At 33.1% G+C, this 19,744-nt stretch overlaps 1 protein-coding gene across 8 annotated transcripts in view; it reads right to left on the bottom strand.

Moving 5' to 3' along the window:
- Positions 1-19,744, bottom strand: part of MGAT4C (MGAT4 family member C) — a 1,236,972-nt gene that overhangs the window by 823,584 nt on the left and 393,644 nt on the right. For 2 of the 8 annotated variants that reach the window (XM_056798603.1, XM_056798599.1), the window contains exon 3: positions 7,659-7,706. The exons of the other annotated variants lie outside the window; for them this stretch is intronic. The gene's annotated coding sequence lies outside the window, so the exon portion shown is untranslated. The remainder of the gene's footprint in view (positions 1-7,658; positions 7,707-19,744) is intronic. 8 annotated transcript variants of the gene reach the window in all.

Raw genomic sequence — 19,744 nt, forward strand, 5'->3', positions numbered from 1 at the left:
CCTGGAGGCAACAGGAAGCTGTTGGAGTTTATGAAGAAGGGAGATGGCATATTTAGACTTTGATCTTTAGGAAAATCACTTTAGTGGCTGAATAGATGATAGTTTGGAGTGGGAAAAAGACTTAAGGCTGGTAGACCTACTGGCACAACTAGGGTAATTGTCCAGGATTAAGAGGATGAAGTCTTATGTGAGAAGGAGGCATATATATGAAAGATGTTGCAAAGTCAAAATCCACAGACTGTGGCAAAATATTAGCCATGCAGAGTTGAGAGATAATGAGTCATAGAGGATGACTCCTAGGTTTTCAGCCTCAGAAACTGGTAGGATGCTGGTTCCCTCTGCATTAATTAAAAAAAAAAACAGGAGCACAGAGATGGTTTAGAGAGAAAGATAATAAATTCTGTTCTGAGCATATTCAATTTAATATTTCTATTGGAAATTCAATTAGACATATATAAAAGACAATTAGAAATATGAGATAGGACCTCAGAGAGGTTGGACAAAAATAAGTAGATTTGTAAATTATCAGTGTAGAGATGATAATTAAATCCATGGTAGTCGAGAGGAAAAGAGAAGGCGGCCTAGGGCAGAAGGGCATAATCTGAATGAGAATAAAATAAAAAAGACAGATAGGAAGAGAAGAACCTGTAGAGCACATTGAATGAAAATTTAGGGAGAAGAGAGTATCAAGGAGAAGAAGGTGATTAACAGTGCTAAAGACCACAAAGAGAATGAGGTGGATACATATTAAGAAAAGGTTGCTGGATTTCTCAACTCAAAGATAATTGGTAACTTTGAAGAAAACAATTTTGGTGTAATACAGTCAGAAACTAAATGGTAAACTGTTTTAAGAAGAAAGTGAGAAGAAAGAAAATGGAGGAACATTTTATAGATGATCTTATCAAGAAGTTAGACTGCAAATGTCAGAAGAGCTAAAGTGAGGGGAGAAGAAAGGACCAAATGAGGGTTTTTCCAGATTAGGGAGATATTGGCATGTTTGGAGTCAGTAGCTAGTCAGTAGACAGGGAGAGATTGAAAATAAGTAATAGATTGAGGTTGACAGAGTAGGCAGTCAGTTGGAAGAAATGGAATGGAATGGGATCACTTAAACAGTTAGAAAGGTTAGCCTTGGTAAATAATAGGACATTTTATCATGTAAGAAAAGAATAATGGAGAAGAAAATGGCAGAAGACATGTAAGTGATAGGAGATAAAGAAGAGGAGAGAAAAGGGGATTCACTATAAATAGCTTCATACACCAATAACATGACACAACTTACATATCTTCTAGTTATGTGTATAAATGATAGAAATTCAGCTTCTTGAAAGCAGAAGCTGATTGGTTTTGTTTTTCTTTTGCATCTTCAGCATCCATTAGAATAAATGGCACATATTGGGTATTTGATAAATATTTATTGATGGATGCCTGATTTCATCTAAAAAGTTTGCTGAACATAAGTCATGTATTAATAAAAAATTCAGAGCTGAAAGTATAAAGCTATTGAAATAAATAGGTCATGCTCTGTAATCTAGTAATTAAATCACAATTTAGTGAACGAGACAATTTGATTTTCCCAACATTTTACCTGACCCTAAAGAATATTTGTAGTTATCAAAAGTGAAGAACTATTAGTGTGGGAATTCTCTCCCTCACTATAGACCACAATGCATCTATGACTTAGAAGATGAACCCTAGTAAAGCAAAGAGAAGTTAAATGACTGACCAGATTTATACAACTAGAGTCAGAGGCAAGATTTAAACCTTTTTTTAAGATTTTAAAACTTCCCAAGTTCCAAGCCCTAACCCCCTACAGTTTATGCTTTGTCCTATATAAACATCATATTAAAATATCTTCAAATTTCATGTTCTAGGTTTCAACTATGTATGCTTGATTTCAGTCTAATTTTCTACTTCTAAGTGCAATAATTTTTATTCTGCTTGAAAAATTTTGGTCAGTCAACTAGTATTTATGGAACACCTAGTTAAGAGTCAGTCACCGTGCTTGCTAAATGATGGGGATACAGAAAGATGAAATACAAAAAATCTAAAAACAAAAATCAAAAGATAATCCATGCTCTCAAAGAACTCTATAATGAGGAAGTTAGCATGTGAATAGCCATATAAAACACGTACAATTATTTACGTAGCATAAACGCAAAGAAAAGACTAGAAATATGGGAGACTGGGAAAGGCTTCTTGCAAAAACTCAGATGTTCAAGGATTAGCAAAGAGGTCAGGGTAAATTGGATCCCAGTGGTAGAAGGAAATTAGACGTGGTCTAACAATATTGTTAAAGTAGGAAGGGAGCAGATTATGAAAGCTTTAATGCAACTTTTTCTGGGAAAATCAAGGAGACCGAAATAAATTTAATCATTTCTTTAGGTTTAACATTTTAAAAGAGTGATAGTGTCTATTTATTCTAAGACAAACATGCCATTTATAACTCCCTGTATGTTGAACATAGAGTCAAAATGGTTTGGAACTGAATTTCACTTTTAACATTAACAACATAAATGATGATGGGCAAGTCACTTGAGTTCTGTAAAATGAATTTTCTCATATAGAAATGTGGACAATCTTGCCTGTTTTATCTATCTCACAGTATTGTTGTGAAGAACAAAGGGGGTAATGTATGTCAAGTACTTTGAAAACTTCAAAATATTATGTAAATTTTAATTGTGACATATTTGACTTCATTCCCATTTCTCTGAAAAAAAAATATTGCATGAAAGATTTGAGGATGGGTTGCATGATGACTATAAATGATAAGAAAAATGAAGTATCATAGACTTGCTTCTCTCCTCCCCTCCTTTACCTCCAAAAGAGAAATATATATTTCTTATGGAAAAGATCAATGAAACAGTAGCTGTGAAATGCTTTTATTTCTTTCAAACTGAACAGTAAAGTCATAGGCTTTGTACAATTTTGAATGCCTTTTTGTCTTCTTTATACAAATTGCCCTTGAACTAAAGGGGGAAAAAAAGATTTGCAGTTCTGAATGTCAACGATATAAATACAAAGGCATTTCACCCATGTATAATTTTATTGAAATCAATTTTGCTATATGCTTGTTATAGTCAAGCAAGCCATTTTTTAAAAAATTAATTCAACCACAAACTTTTAAATTAGCAGGGAAGATAAAGCTTTAGTGGAGACTAAATGGTTCATTTCTATGTGAAGAACTTAGCCTCATCACCTTTGTTTCTCCCAGTCAGTCTCTCATGAAGACAAAGATGGTACTTAATAGAGCTATGAGAGAGACTGGGTCACTGGCTATCAAAACCCCATGCAGGGAAGCCCTCTTTTCCACTATGAAAAGCAAAAATTATCAGTAGACTGCTACCCAGTTACCCAGGTGGCCTTTCAGGGAATCCTTTAAAGAACCCAATCAGAGCCCTGCCCTGCTCAATAACCGCCTTTCTAGACCACCTTATGGAAAGAGAGAAGAAAATGGCCCCTGCTTATAATCCATATAAATTGCTATTTTTGAACAAGTTTTCTCATCTCAAATAAAATCCTTCTGTGGATTAGTCAAACTGATATTACTACTACTAATAGTACACACACACACACACACACACACACACACATATATATATATATATATATGTTTTATGTTTCTCTCCCTATCTCTATATCTCTCCATATCTCTATATATACATGTATAAAGGCATATGTATGTATATATATATATATATATATACATACACATGGCTTAGTTCTGACACATTTTTGTTCTGTGACAAGGGAAAGTACTTAACATCTCTGAGATTGTTTCTTCATCTATAAAATGGTATTAATAATAACAATAATTATAATAATTTTGCTAAATGCCTCTTAAAATTTCATGTGTGTATATCATTGTAACCATTATTTAAATCATTGTATACATGTGAATTTTTTTCCTGTAGAGTGTATTTCCAGCTAGCCACATTTTTCCCCATCTGTTGACCTTCAGAGTACAATGCAAAAGCTATCATTTTTCTTCACTTTCTTCTTTCTTCAGTTAGCATATTAAAGAGATAATGTCTTGATATTTCTTATTTTAATCATCTATTTCTCTTATTTTTGAAATTTCTTTTTTTAACTGATGTTTCCATTAAACTGATATTATGTGTGAAAGTGCAGGGTCCAATGTTAATCACTGAAAAATAGGACTTTGCTTCCCAGTACCATAACCCCAATAACACTCCAAAAACTAAACCTTTTTTTTTGTGAGCTTGTGTCACTCTTAGTGTTTCAAGCTACTGTGCTCACAGAAGGAAAAGGCAGTTAAACCCTAATGTCCCTGGTAGAGAAGGTGTGTAAGTGGAAATTTTCTACCTTTGGACTACATTCCCCAGAAGTCCTTTTGTATCTCCCAGCATCCCTTTCCCTGTGTCCTCATGTTTGCATTATTATGTGATTGTTTATAACTTTCGGTGGCTCCATCCTCTTTTCTCTTCTTTATCAAGACAGAGGCTTAAGTTAATTAGCTCCCTTTTAACTCTAGTTTTTTTTTTTATTAAATCTTATAAAACTTGAGTTATTGTATATTAATTTTACTTCTCACAGGGGTGTCCCATTACTTTCTACAATGTGAACAAAACACCAAATGGGATGACCTGGGATAGGAAGGTGACAAAGGACAGTCGTTTTAGACAAGTCCGGCTTTCAACTACTTTTACCTAATCAAACATCCTTCCAGAACATTCCCTGACAAGTTGTTCTAAATCCTTTGTCTGATAACCTGCTTTCTCCTAAGGTAGCCAGTTCCTACTTTGGGATCAGCTCATGCTTCAACCTCAGGAGATAGTTTGCTGGAATTCAATTAATCGACAACAGCAAAGAGATACCCTGAATGTACAATGAATGATAAAAAGACAATTCCTTTTTTTTCTCTGAAATATAATGTCATGGAACTAAAAGAGTCCATGAAAAATTCAAAGGAATGTGTTAAGAGATGGGGGAAAAAAAGAAGGAAAAAATGCAAAACTCCAATGGATCATCATTGTGGGTAGCTCTCAAAAAAAAGTTTTCACTCATTCATCTGAGCTCATCCCATGCCACTTTCATCAATATTTTCTGTATTGTGAAGATAAATATAAACATCCAATGGTAGAATCTGTCTATAGGTCTCCTAATGTGGTAGGAATACCAATGAAGCACAAAGGCTATGGATCTCTTATTCCTTGGTCTTATCATGGGAATAATCCATCTTTCTGGTTCTTTGTTGCCCGAATATCTTTTATAACACTTCAACAAAATTCCTCAGATACCATTTGCTATAGCTTGCATATACTGGTTATATGCCTCTCTATTCATTTTTCCATTTCAATTTTGCATCATTGGCAATATTCTATGATATGTAGTCATGCAACATGACTGGCACAATATTGGTGTTAAAATGTAGACTGATAATGCCTATAATTTGTGATACTAGACTTTTGCCCCTTTTGCCACTTATATCACTGGTATTTGATCGATGAAAAGCAACTGTTTAGACATGAGATGTTCACTGAAAAAAGTCATCGTTTAAAATACTCACAGAAATATTTGATATTATATGAGAACTATAAATAGCAGACAGAATAGTGTTTTTTCTTTTAATTTAGAGGAAACATGATTCTTAATATTAAGAAAAATTAGAAAAAATATATTATTTTCTCTGGTAACAGCAATTAGTACAGGTCCAGAGGACAAAAGCCTAAAATATACTCTTATAGAACATGACTTTAATGGAATGTGAAATGATAACTTTCTAGCATTCTTTTAATACTTATCTAAGTTCACTCATCATGTATATTAGCATGATGACACTAGTTAATATCAGATGGGTTGGCAAAACATTTTCAAGCTGATAAAAATTGGCTATAGGCCAAACTTTTTTTATTAAGTCTTCATATCAATAATTCAGTGCTTTCTGTGTTTTATGCATTGTTTCTGGTGCAAAAAAAGGCAATTGCCTACTTACAATAAATGTCTTTTAGTTGCTTACACAAAGACTGGGAATTCTTGTAACCATACCTGTTGAGCCATAAACATAGGTCATCTTTGAAAAAAATGCTATGATTTTCCAGAAGAAACTGCGTTTGGGGGCAAAAAGAAATAAATAAAAGTTAGTTAGGAATTGGGGATACCTTCACAATTGACCTCAGTCCCTGTGAGTCTGGAGCTTGGAAGACTAGTCTACAGGTTTTAGCTTTGTGCCTTCTCTAGAATCCTTTTGCACATCTATTCCATAAAAGGGAATTACTTGGCTTTCTGGAGAATTTTAGTTGCATGTTCTCATTTATGGAAATTATTCTTGTCTTTTTATTTTATTTTATTTTGTTTTACAGTTACTTTCTTAGGATGCATGTTGTTTTCTCTGAGTATGAATTTATGTTTCTAAGGACAAGTAGTGTTTACTGTTTATCATCATCTCTAGTACTTAGAACAGTGCCTGACCCAAAACAGGTGCTTCAAAATGCTTCTTTAATTGAAGGGAAATCAGTTGCTTGTGAGAAAAAAACAAGTTTAAAATTTTGAACTGGAGGACCTGGAACTTGATGTGTCCTTCAAAACAATATTGACACTTAATGCTTTTTCTTTCCAAGAAATCACACATCACCTCTCCTATCAAGGGTATATCAGCTTGCTACCCCTGCTTCTTGTTTATAAATTTACCCATAAAATGAAATTTCTTGGCCATAATATTGAAAAAAATAGTTCTCTTGGTTTCTTAGAAGATTTTTATACATTTAAAACTTTCTTCCTCAGATATGTATTTTTTAAGTTCTGTACTCTTCATTGTCTAAATTCAGTCACTGTATCAAAGATTTCACATTGGAAAGGAGTTTAGAGGCAATATAATCAAGCCCTTTCATTTATCAGGTAAGGAAACTGAGGTCCAGAAAATTTAATTTTTCACTTTAATCTGGGGGTATACAATTTTATACTTTCACTCATCAATTTCTCTCAGTTTATATGTGATTATATTTATATCCCTATATACATATATATATATATTTGTATCATCTATATTTTAGATATGCCTATTCCTATTTAACTATGTATTTATATATCTTTGGCTATATTATCTATACTTATATCCATATTTTTGATACATTCCTATATATCTCTATCAATATTTATATGGCAATATACATACATACACACACACACACATAAATCTGGAGATGCTTAGTGGTATGGTGGTTAGAGTGCTGGGCTTGGAGACAGGAAGACTCATCTTTCAGAATTCATATCTGACCTCAGAAATTTATCAGCTGTGTGACCTTGGACAACCCATTTAACTTAGTTTACCTCAGTTTCCCCATATGTAAAATGAAATGGAGAAGGAAATGGCAAACCACTCATTTTTGTCAATGAAACTATAAACAGGGACATGAAAAATATGACACAACCAAAAAAATCACTGAAAACTCCAACTTTTCATCTACTAATTATCTCAAAATCCTAGAATCTTCCTTTAGTAGCAACTGGCCAAGAATGTTTTGGTTTTATAATACTTTCATTTCCAAACACCATTCTTCTAGATTTTCTCACTATAATCTTTCCCTGCAGTCACAATGGTAAAATAAGACAAAGACAACCATTTTCCCTTTTACTTTCTCATCATTTATATTTGCAGTATATAATATATTTCCCAAGTTTCTAGAAGCAATCCTACTCACACCGATCATGATCTTGGTTTAGTTTGTTCCATTCTCTCACATACAACCCTGGAGGGAAGAAAAAAAAGATTCTGAAGGATGAATCAAACAGGATATAACTTACGGAAAATGAAGGGCTCTAAAGAATTTCTACCCTCAAGCCAAAAGAGACATTAGACTGAACCTTCCTGAATTTTCTCTCTGTTGTGTTAAAGAACTCTTTATTTTTTTGTTCAATATTTCACAACTTTGTGATGTTTTATTAACATCTAATTATTTTGAACTATACAGAGATTTTTCTTCTTTGTATTTATTTTGAAATCCATAGAAAACAGATATAATTTTAAACTATTTAGAGGCATTTTAAGCAACAGTACTATCTTATAAGTTGTCATTACTGACTTGGAAACAATAGGCAATTTACTGCTCAATGGTGTCTCTTTTCTATCTATTTATTTTTAATTCTGCACTCAACAAACTCCAATAAACATGAACAGTTCCATATATGAACAAATTAGAACAAAAATTAGGAAATGATGAGTTTATTCCTTATTTTTTATTTAAGTGTATGTAATGGGGCACACATTGGCTCTCTCTTTCCTGTGGAAATGAAACAAGACTGACAGTTTGTGGGGGAAGGGGCAACTGGGAGTGGCAGTTGGATCTTGTGACTAGCACTTCCTTCCTCCTGGGAGTGGGAGTTGGGTCTTGTGACTAGCATTTACTTCCTGCTGGGTTTGGACTTCCTTCCTGGTGTTGAAGGAGAGAGGAGCTTGTTCTGCCCAGTCTGGTGTGATGTGCCTCTTCTTGGTTCAGTCCGAAGCTTCAAACCCAATCTTTTCCGAGGGTCAGAAATGTTTTGTTTACTTTCTGTCAACTGCTAAGATTCTGAATTAGACAAAGCAGGACTGATATAGAGTAGACAGGAGTGGAAGAAACCCTCCACCAGCCTCTGGGGCCTGGCCTCAACTCTGAAGCTGAGGAAAAAATTCCAATCCCAACTGGTTATTAAATTTTATAGTATTTGAATTTGCAGTCAGATAAGTGGACTATCTTTTCTGGTCATAGAGAGAGCTGAACTTAAGTTCAGTCATTCCAGGACAAACAGTCCTTTTTGGACCCCTGTTGCTTCCTCTCAGCAGGGGGCATCTCTCTCCTTTGCTTCACCGAGCAATATTCCCTCTCTCCCCTTAAACTCCTCCATGCCCCATACAAACCTCCCATTATTCCCCATTTTTCCAATGCTCCATTTCCTTTCCCAATAAATATTACACTCCCCATTCAAAAGTTTTATCTTTCCTTGTCTCATGACTATGAAAGAGCTTGGATCTGTGGGTATTATTTCTAAGCAGTCTCATTTTATCACCTAATCAAAAAGAAATCCAGTAGGTAGATTAGAAACAGTCATAGAATGCCTATATATATATATATATATATATATATATATATATATATATATATTCTGAAGTAAATAGTAGAATTTCCATTGTATATACTAAGAAGCAGAATTATGAAACCTCTATGAATATTCTATTTTCCCAGGACTGTGTTCCAATTGGCCAGTCCCAATTAGTACTGATACATTATAAATTCAATATACGATTTGTAAAGCTGTGCTGCTTGTCTGTTTCCTTTTGAATTTGCTTTTGTTCTCTTTTGATGAAGCATATTTTCTTCATCTTAGCAGAGAAATGATGGACTAGAAGCCAGAATGCAATAGACATTTTTGAGGAAGACAAAGGTGTGCATTTGTTTTGTCTGACAATTATTTGTTACAGGGAGAGCTTAAATATTGGGGAAAGAGGGAAAGTATAATGATAGTTACCTTTCTTCCCCCTCAAAAAGAAAAGAAAATGAAAAAAGTAAGTAGGATATGTTATATTTTCCAGAGAATTTCTCAGATAAGTAAAGTTCAGATGAGTGAAATTGTTTCAAAATTGCAAACCTAACTGTGATGTCTTCTCATGATACAATTATGGAATATGAAGAATTTCTGTGTGTGTGTTTGTATGCGCGCGCAAAAGGAAGGTATAATTGCAGAGCAATTGCCATACAATCTCACTACAAATAAATGCTACCAGAGAACATGTTGCTCATATGAACCAATATGGAAACTGTAACTCCTTAGATGATCTTAGATATCTTTCCTGAAATTTGACTTCTGCCACCATCTTGGCCTTTACTTATATTTTTATTTGAGTATTAATCTGCCTTCCTTTTGTTTTCCCTGAGACAGACACTTCAGTCTAGGATCCTGAATGCATCAAGTACCAAATATCCTTACCTTAATAGTTTATAACAGTCTGCTATCAATTCTCACTCCCCAAGAAACTAGTTGGAGAGAAGTTCCCACTGCACCTGACCTTGGGATTGTCTGTCTTAGGTAATTTCCTTCTGAATGGATAGAAATATTTTTAAAATGTCAGACTGTACAAGTTAGCTTGGAAACTTGTCCTCTGCTCTAAATAACTGTCAGAGTAATTCATATTTATGGCTTTAATTGAAGTATATATTTTACCAGTGACCCCATGAATCTTATCCATTTGAAAATGAGCTGATATTTTCATTAAATGCATTACTTTAGGAATTATTTATTTTTTTCCAATAAAAGCAAACAGATTGGATGATGTCAGCTTAGCCCATCTTGCTTTCCTTTTGCTACAAACACCTTTTCATAATGTGTACTGATGAGATGACTTTGAATAAATGCACTGCACTTGATCATGTTTTCCTGAATACAATGATTCTTTTAAAATGGAGAAATGAAATCAATAATTTTAATTTATCAGTCTGGTCATAGAATTTTTCAGATTTCAATTCAGCACTTACTCTATGCTAGGTGGCCAAGAGGATCTTCATTCTCTTTATTTATAAGGCTGATAAGCAGAGATTTTTCCCTCTTATTCGTTGAAACCAACAAATCAGGAATGATTGTTAGAATCAAGCAGTGTAATTAAACAGCATAGAATCTAATACGGTTCTTTTGTCAGTTTGCCAAAATGAGAATTTGAGTAAATGATACATTACACCATAAAAAAAAGTCCTCCTTCAACAGACCCGTTAATGATGATAAATAAAGAACTTGTGCAAAACCAAGTAATTAATCCTCTGGAAGCCTTCCACTGAAGTCACTAATAAGGCATCAAGAAATGCAAATACATACATAAACAATCCCTTTGTGAATTCCCAGCTCAGGATTATCACATTTTTCTTATAATGTGCATAGCTAGCTATCCTCATCAGTAGTTAACTTCCTCTATGCATGTATTTTTTTTTGTTACCCAACATTTTGCTTCATAAAAGATGTTCAAAATAGAATATTTCAGACCAAATGAATTAACTATGCAAGTGTTTCATTCTTTTTAAGTGTTCATTAAGTATTCCAGCTATTTATGCTATTTGATATTTTTTATTGCCAATTCATTTATGAAATCCAATTTGGGTATATTCGTCATTTCTTCTGTAGGAGTCTCAGTTGGAAACCAAAGCAGAATTATAAGCAAAATATATATTTTGGAGAGTTATTGAAACTTAAGAGTTGAAAGGAGCAAATAGGCCAAGTCTAATCTGTAACTGAGAAGAATCTTTTATAGTTGCAACCCTAAAAGTCATTTGGTCTTTGCTTACTGCCCCAGGCAAGTGTGTGATATATTTTTAAAGTTCTAAATGCATCTATCTATAAACCATTGTTTAGGTATACAATTATTTATACATACATAAAATTTATACATGTGAATATAAAATTATATATATATATACACAATTCTATGTGTTTGTTATGTGTATGTATACATGTGTGTATGTTGTAGACATCTATCTAACTATATATACATGTGGATATGTAGGATTGTAATTTAATTTTTGTAATCAATTCTGATAAGGATATTACTTTCCCAATGCAAGTCTACACCCCTATTGTGCATCTTTTCCTTCTCTGATCTTGGAAAATTGTCAGAGGTTTGGGGATTCTCCCAGGAACACAGTGAGTGTCAGAGGATAAAATTAATTCCTGAACCTCCTGACTCTGAAGCCAGGTTTCCACACTGCCTATTTATGTCCAAGATTAAGAAACTGATTATCAGAAATGTAAAGGGTTTTGTTATATCAATTATATGACTCTGACTCCCTAATTAATGTAGGGGGTGTTAGAATGATGTAATAAAGTGATGTACTGGATGCAGTAAGATCTGAGTTCAAATCCAATGTCTAGACCAGATTCTAACTAGTTGTGTGATCCTTCTGTGAACCCTTAACCTTCGACTTGCCTTAATTTTCTCATTGGTAAAAAGCAGATTATAATAGAATCCACCTCTCAGAGTTGTGAGTAACAAATTTATTATATTTGTTAAATGCTTTGCAAAATTTAATATAGAAACACAGGAGAAAAACAACTGCTTGATCACATGTGTCAATGAAGATAGGATTGGGGATGAAGACTCTAAAAGATCACACTAGTGCAATTATCAATAAGAAAGAGGTCTTGATCAATGACATATGAAAAACCCAGTGGAATTACTTGTTGGCTCTGGGGGCAGGGGAGGGGAGAAGGAAAAGAACATGAATCTCATAACCATGGGAAAAAATATTCTAAATTAATTAATTAATTAATTTTTTTCCAAATTTAGAAAAAAAGAAAAAAGGATTATTTAACTGCCAGTTACTCCTTCTATTATTATCATTGTTGTTATTTTGTTATATTATAAACTTTCTTATTATTTTTAATATCAAATTTCATTTCTGGGCCATAGAAGTACATGGAGAACAAGTTTTGGTTTGTGACAAATATTTTATTTTTCCCTATACTAATTTTGTTTTTAAAAAATCCCTTTTGAAGATATTAACATAAAAAGCACCACACTTCTTTTAAAAGAACCAATGTGTTATTCCATCTTGGAGCTCTGAGAAGTAAAAGCTTAATAACTTCACAGTGTCATTGAGTAGAAAAGTCTTAGTACCCCATACAACCTTCAATATTTCAATTTCCACTTTCCCTGACACAGAGCACATCCCTTCAATGACTTTGTAAAAGGTTTTGCAGAATTATTTTCACAGGACTGTAGGACACTGAAGAAAGTCCAAAAGTCTTGCAAATAATCATATCCCTTACACCAATGGCCTGATTTCCAGTCAAGGACCTCCAGAGACCATGAGGCAGCAATCATGGAGATTATAGATAGAGATGGACTTCCTCAGCAACACTAACTGTTGATCCACTGAAACTAACATGCATGTAAGAACTACAGACATGGCTGCACAACCAGACCATCTGTCCTGAGATCGCTCTCTAAGCTGCCACTTCAGAAGTTACTCCTCTAAAGATACGATTTTGGCAAATGTTTTTCAAAGGGCCAGCATCCCCAAATCCTCAGCAAATACAGCTACTAAAAACCTTGAAATTAAAATTTTTTTGGTAAAGGACTCATCACTGTCAAATTATTCAAAATAAAAAAGAGACATGATTTCATTAGTCCAAAGGACATTATCGAGGATATATTATATACTATATTTTGTTATTACACAGTAGATACCATGAGATCTTTTTTAACCATGAACTTTCAAATAAAAGTTCCTATATACCTTTTCACCCTCATTATAATGCAAACTCGCTGAGATCAGAGATTGTCCACTTTTCTGTTTGTATCTTGGGTGCTAGGCATAGTGCTTTGTCACAGAAAACACTTCATAATTGCTTTTTCATTCAAAGCTTTAAATCACCAAACTTCTCTAGGCCATACTTTTTCCCATTTATGAAATAAGGACCTTGGATTAAATGACATGTAACCTTTCTAGATCCATTTCCATGACCTTATGACATAATGATTTAATTAAATATCTTCATTATATTTGTGCTTGATGCCTATCCCCACCCCACTTGAGATATTGATTGGACCCGTGATTTCATTGTAATAGACAACACTATACCAGTACAGGTCAGCATCTTTTCTACAGTCTTGGTCTTAGAGAGTTGTCTAGAACAATGAAAGATTGAATGACTTCTTTAGGGTCATAATCATGTAAGACATGAACACAAATTATCTTGGTTTTGAGGCTGGCTCTGTGAGGCAGGATAGAGGTCAGATAGAAAGGAGTGAAAGAAGGAAAAATGGAAGAAAAGATAGATATTTTAATTGTTACTAAGCCAAAAGAAAACTTAAAAAAAAATGAAGGTGGAATAAAAGTCCAAATAGTTCTTTGTGAAGGATACTAGAATAAATGGCCACCACTTTATTTGGAGACAATAAGATGAAATGCTTTGTGACATATTTCTGCATATCATTTCTTCCAGAGCTAAGCACAACTCATTTATCCTCGAAATTTAAATTGAATGGAGACTTCAGACTTTTTAAACTACCTTTCATTTAAAATGCTGTATCATCATGATCAAAGATAGCTGAGAAAATAGTGAAAGTAGATGTAGAATAAAGCTTTCATTAAATAATGAACCCTGTACTAAGGTACATAAATTAAAAACAAGAAAAGATTAAGGTGATTGTCTGAGTCAGGGAAATGTCAGAAACACCAAAGCCTTAGTCCTTATGTAGTAACAAATTGTCTCTAGATGCATTTGATAAAAATCTTTAGTTCATTACTAATTCTAAAAAAAAAAAAATTTGTGAAGGCAGAAAGGACAGAAGAAAGAAAGAATGGAGGAAAGAAAGGAGAGAAAGAAGGAAAATAATTTAGAGTGAGGAAATTTCCCAGTTACTTTGATTTATATCATGACCCTACTTGAAAAGAGATTCCAGAATCATCATCTCCATATGTTTGTAGACATATCTTCCCTCTTGAATGGAGGTTTAGATTCCTCCTAGAGCAGTTCCCTCTCCCCTTAAGCTAGTCGGGCTCATTAAACCTTCATTTTTCTAAGCTAGTCTTAAATATGGGGCTATTGTCTGACCAAAATTTTTACCTTGTCCTTAAAACATCTCCATTACTTCAGCTAAAGAAAATGCCTGCTGAACATTACATTATAAATGCAGGAGAGGGTGGTGGAAATTTTTTTCAGATAATAGTAGGTAGGTATTCTGTAACACATTAGTATATATTCATTAATTAAGTCATCAAGCTGTCATCCAAAAGAAATTGATATTATAATCTTTATTTTTGGAAGGGACATAAGAGGTCATCTAGTCTAAACCCTTCATTTGAAAATTGGGAATTAGGTCAAGAGAGGTCTAACATCCATATCAAGGTCACAAAATTACTACAGTGCAGAGCTAATAATATTCAAACTCCAGACTTTGATAGAAAATCCTGGCTCTTTTCACTCCAGTATACTGTCTCAAAGATGAAGCCCTAGTAAGAAAAGTTTTTAAATAACAATTGGATTTCATGTGCCACTTTAACGTTTGAAAATTGCTTTACAAATATGAATATTTTATCTTCACAACTACCCTAAGGTAATATTATTACCCTCCTTTTACAGATGAGGAAACTGAGAATGACAAAACTTAGGTGACTTGCTCAGGATCACACACCACTACAGTCTTCCTAACTCTGGCTTCAGCACAATGGACATCATGCGACTTTGCTGCATCAGAGTCATAGAATGGAAAGGACATAAGTCTCATTAGGAGACCTCAGTACTTTTAATTTTTACTTTTTAATTTTACCATTTTACTCCATTAAACTCTTTGAACCTTAGTTTCCTTCTTTGCAGAATATACTTGATTTGTAAAGGTTTTGTGAGCATGAAAGCAGATACAATACTATAAAGAAGTTTTCAAATGCATTTCAATCTTACTTTCATAACACTATAAGGGATCTAACTCCTTTAATTTATAAGATTGTTCCATTCAGCTACACAGGTCTTGAACCTATGATTCTTTGTCACACTTGCCATGGGTAGGAAATTTTCCCAATATTCTGGAAGACTTTCTTTGGTTCTTAAATATCTTATAAAATCATTGCAAAAATTAGACTATCAATAAACTATGCATTGCTCTCACTACATGCTTAATATACCTCTTTTTCTGCTGATAAATGAGATCATGTCAATAATAGATCGAGAAGAAATCTTGAAGATTATCTAGTCTAGCCTCTTCATTTTGCTACTGCTAATATAATGATGGTGATGGATTTTAGATTTGTGAAGTGCTTTAAATAATATTTCATTCATTCCTCACAATGATCCTCAAAAATATGTTATTATTATCCCCATATACAGATGAGGAAACAAAGGCATGAAGAGGTTAAATGACTTTCCCAGAGACACACAACTAGTAAGTATGTGAAGTGGTAGTGGAATTCTTGTCTTCCTTGTTCCAAATCCAATACTCTGTACCACCTAGGGAGATTAAGTGACTTACGGTTACACAAGTAGTACATACAGGACTGGGAATTGAACCATGTTTTCTGAACAAGGCTTAGACCATTTTATCCCCGACATCTTGGCTGATTGAGTTTGTCAGTTATTGAATTCAGTATGAAACAACTGTCATTCATTATTCTCAATCTAAGTAGTCTGTAGTCTATATATAACCACAATACATACTATTTTGATTTTTATGCTTTTGAATCAGTGCCCATTTCTTTGCAGCCATACAGAATGACTGCACAAATGTTGATGGTAAAAATTACTCTTAATGGCAAGAAACATGTTTGGACCATAAAAAGCACTATGGAATTCCCCAAATACAATAAAATTTGACTTCTTTCTCTTATTCAATTCTAAGCTCAACTCATTATCCTTCCACATAGCCTAAAGTAGATATATTTCCACCTATATCTCTAGCCACAAAAGATAATCCTATGCAAATGCATTTGTAACTCAGAAGTAGCAATTCTTCACTCACTTGTGTGGTATTGTGTATGTAGCTATAGTGATCTTTCTTGCTTTTTAATACATATTCAATCTATAATTAGATGCAGAAACTTTAGTCCATATTCTAATTTAGCTACAACAGAAACATGAGTTTGTCAAAGTTGTTGCTTTTATTTTTTTCCAAACATGTATGCTCCTTATATCTCTTTCTTTAATAGCTTCCTCTTCTAGCTGGCTATTTCTTGAGAGCATGAATAAAATAACATTTCTTTTTACTTGTATAACATGGAAATGATTATTGTTCCTCTCCACTCCAAACAGTTATGGTTCTTATTATCTTCAAAATATGCTCAAAATGAAATATTTCTAGTGTTAGAGTGGTCATGGTAGTGCTATTGTGAAATTTATGATTGTTGACTTGTTTCATTCCAGTACCTCATTAATATGTCAATCTTGTGAAGCAAATGTACTAAATTTATATTAAATTCATTTGTAGTTATCATGTTGTACTTTAAATCTAGCTTCCAGTTATTTTCTATTCATTTCTTCAATAATATCAATCCTAAATTCTGTAGGAAGAGAGAATAAATGACCTCTAAACTTCCTTCTCTGTTCAGGAAACTATGATTCTATTTTCAGCCTTATTTACACCAGTGAAAATGCAACAAATATTGACATATTATGCTGTATAACTGAATATGTTAGATTGCTCCATTCTCTGCCTCACTTCCTATGGAAACCTAAACTCATGTGGGATTGAAAGGCAATTAACACTTACTTCTAAAATACTTCCTGTTTCAGAAAATATTGAATTTAGCTTTGCTATTATAAATCTGCTTAGAGTATCAAAATAATTTCACAGAAAACTAAACTCCATCCATCAAAGTCAACTGTAGGTCAGGATATCACTTAATTTGCAGGCTTTATTGAACATATTGATGACTGTAAAACACTAGATAGTGGATTAGTATAAGAGTTCCAAAAGCCTGATTAAAAAGTTCAAAATTATTTCCTAAAGAAATGTATTGACTTTACAACTATTGATTTAACCTGAAGCAATTCATCTGTAAACACCACTTAAATTTGCAACTTGTAAAATGAGCAACTGAAAATTGCAAATTAAAGTTCACAAATCAATTGCATATGAACTGCATCTTTTGGAAAGTAGAGATTCCTCAGATAGCCAAGATATAATCTTATCCTGTTCTCTTCTAGGCATTCTTAAAAAGGATTTTATGTGTCATGAACTCCCTGTGTGAGTCTACTAAAACATATGAACTACTATATGTAATTGCTTAAGTTCATTCATAAGTGAAATACTAAACCTAATTTAGAAGTGAGTGAAAATAAAGGTATATTTTTCCCTTATAAAAATTCACAGATTCCTTAAATCCATTAATGAACCCTTTAGAGATATAGATCCCAGATTAAGAAGCCCTGCTATAGCATTTATAATTTTTAGTATGTTGAAGTTAATTTGCAATAAATAACTGTGGTTGTCATATCATAAATAATAGACATTTTCTTGATATGATCTATAATCAAAAAAGTGAGAATTGGAGGAAAGTGGCCAGGCATAAAACAGCTGGAACAGAAGCTATGCATGACCCAGTGAAGGAAGTGGTGAGAGAACTCAGCCCAACAAAGTCCAGTCTTAGTTGAACTGGGCAGAACCTAATTCCAACCAGTTGAGCAGAAAAACTTAAAATCTACACAAAATAAGCCAAACAAGACTGCCTCTGAAAAGGAACTGTTCTGAGACTAGGACAGCTGAACTGATCCTAGGTAAAATACAAATGTCAGACCATATTCCCTCCACTCCAGAAACAGAACTAACATTCAGCATATAGAAAAATCAAGGAGAAAATAATTCTAAAATTGTGAAAAGACAGAGAAAAAGCCTGATGCTAGAAAAATATCTCAATAAGAGAAATTACCAAAATCTAAGCTCAGAAGAGGATACCTAACACAAAAATGAAAATGTGTGATATGAGCTTCAAAAAAAAGGATAGAAAATAAATAATATGAAACTTAGAAGGAAAGTTGGAAAAGAAAGTGATAGAAAACAAATAATATTTAAAACAAAAAATTAGCTAAAGGAAATATTTCCCTAGAAAAGGAAATGCAATGTAACAAATAGGAAAATAGCTTGCTAAAAGATGAAGTACAAAGCCTCAAAGAAAATGGCTCTCTAAAAATTAGAATTAGAATTGGACAAAGAGAAAAATTATTTCATGAAACAATAAAACAATCAAGATTAAATCAAGATTACATAGTACCTAGAAGTTTCTACATTAAAGAATCAGAAGACATGGAATATGATATTCTGAAAGTCAAAGGATCTAGACCAAAAATCACCTATCCAGTGAAACTGAGCATAACACTTCAGGGGAAAAAATGGATATTTCAGTCATTCTACATGAAATGGTCAGAGCTAAAAACAAAATTTCAGTGATCAAATTCAACAATAAAAAGATACTAAGAAGACCTACAAGAATTGATATAGAATGGAAGTGAGCAGAATCAGAAAGATATTGTATCAGTAACAGCAATATTATATGATAATCAACTGGGAAAGACTTAGCTATTCTCAACAATACAATGATCCAAACAATTCTGAAAAAAATATATATGACAAAGAATGCTATATGCCTCCAGCGAAACAACAGATGGAGTCTGAATGCATATCAAAGCATACAATATTTTTCTTTTTTTGTACATGTGTATAATATTATTTTGAGGTTTTGGATTTGAGTATTCTCCCAAAATATGAAAGTGTGATTCTCTCTCTCTCTCTTTCTCTCTCTCTCTCTCTCTCTCTCTCTCTCTCTCTTTCTCTCTCTCTCTCTCTCTCTATATATATATATATATATACATATATATATGTATATATATATATAAAATCCAGATCAAATTGCTAATCATCTCGGAGACATGTAACAAAGACAATTTGCATCTTATAATTCTGGAAGTTGTATGTTTAAGAAATTATTATTAGATGTAATTGGGGAAAGAAAATATATTTTAAAAAAAATGAATTGATTGAGCTATTAGATAAAATCATAAAACAAAATATATTGGATTGATTAGAGAAATGCAAATTTAAACAAACTCTGAGGCAACACTTCACAACTATGAGAAAAGCTAATATGACCAAAAAGAATAATTATAAATGTTACAGGGAATGTTGTAAAATTGCGACACTAATATGTTGTGGTGGAATTGTGAACTTATTCATCCATTCTGGAGATTAATAGGAAACCATGCCAAAAAGCCATAAAACTATGCATACCCTTTGATTCAGCAATATCATTACTGGGTTTGATCCCATAGAAATCAGGAA

This window comes from Monodelphis domestica, chromosome 5, assembly GCF_027887165.1.
Source record: "Monodelphis domestica isolate mMonDom1 chromosome 5, mMonDom1.pri, whole genome shotgun sequence".
NCBI lineage: Eukaryota > Metazoa > Chordata > Mammalia > Didelphimorphia > Didelphidae > Monodelphis > Monodelphis domestica.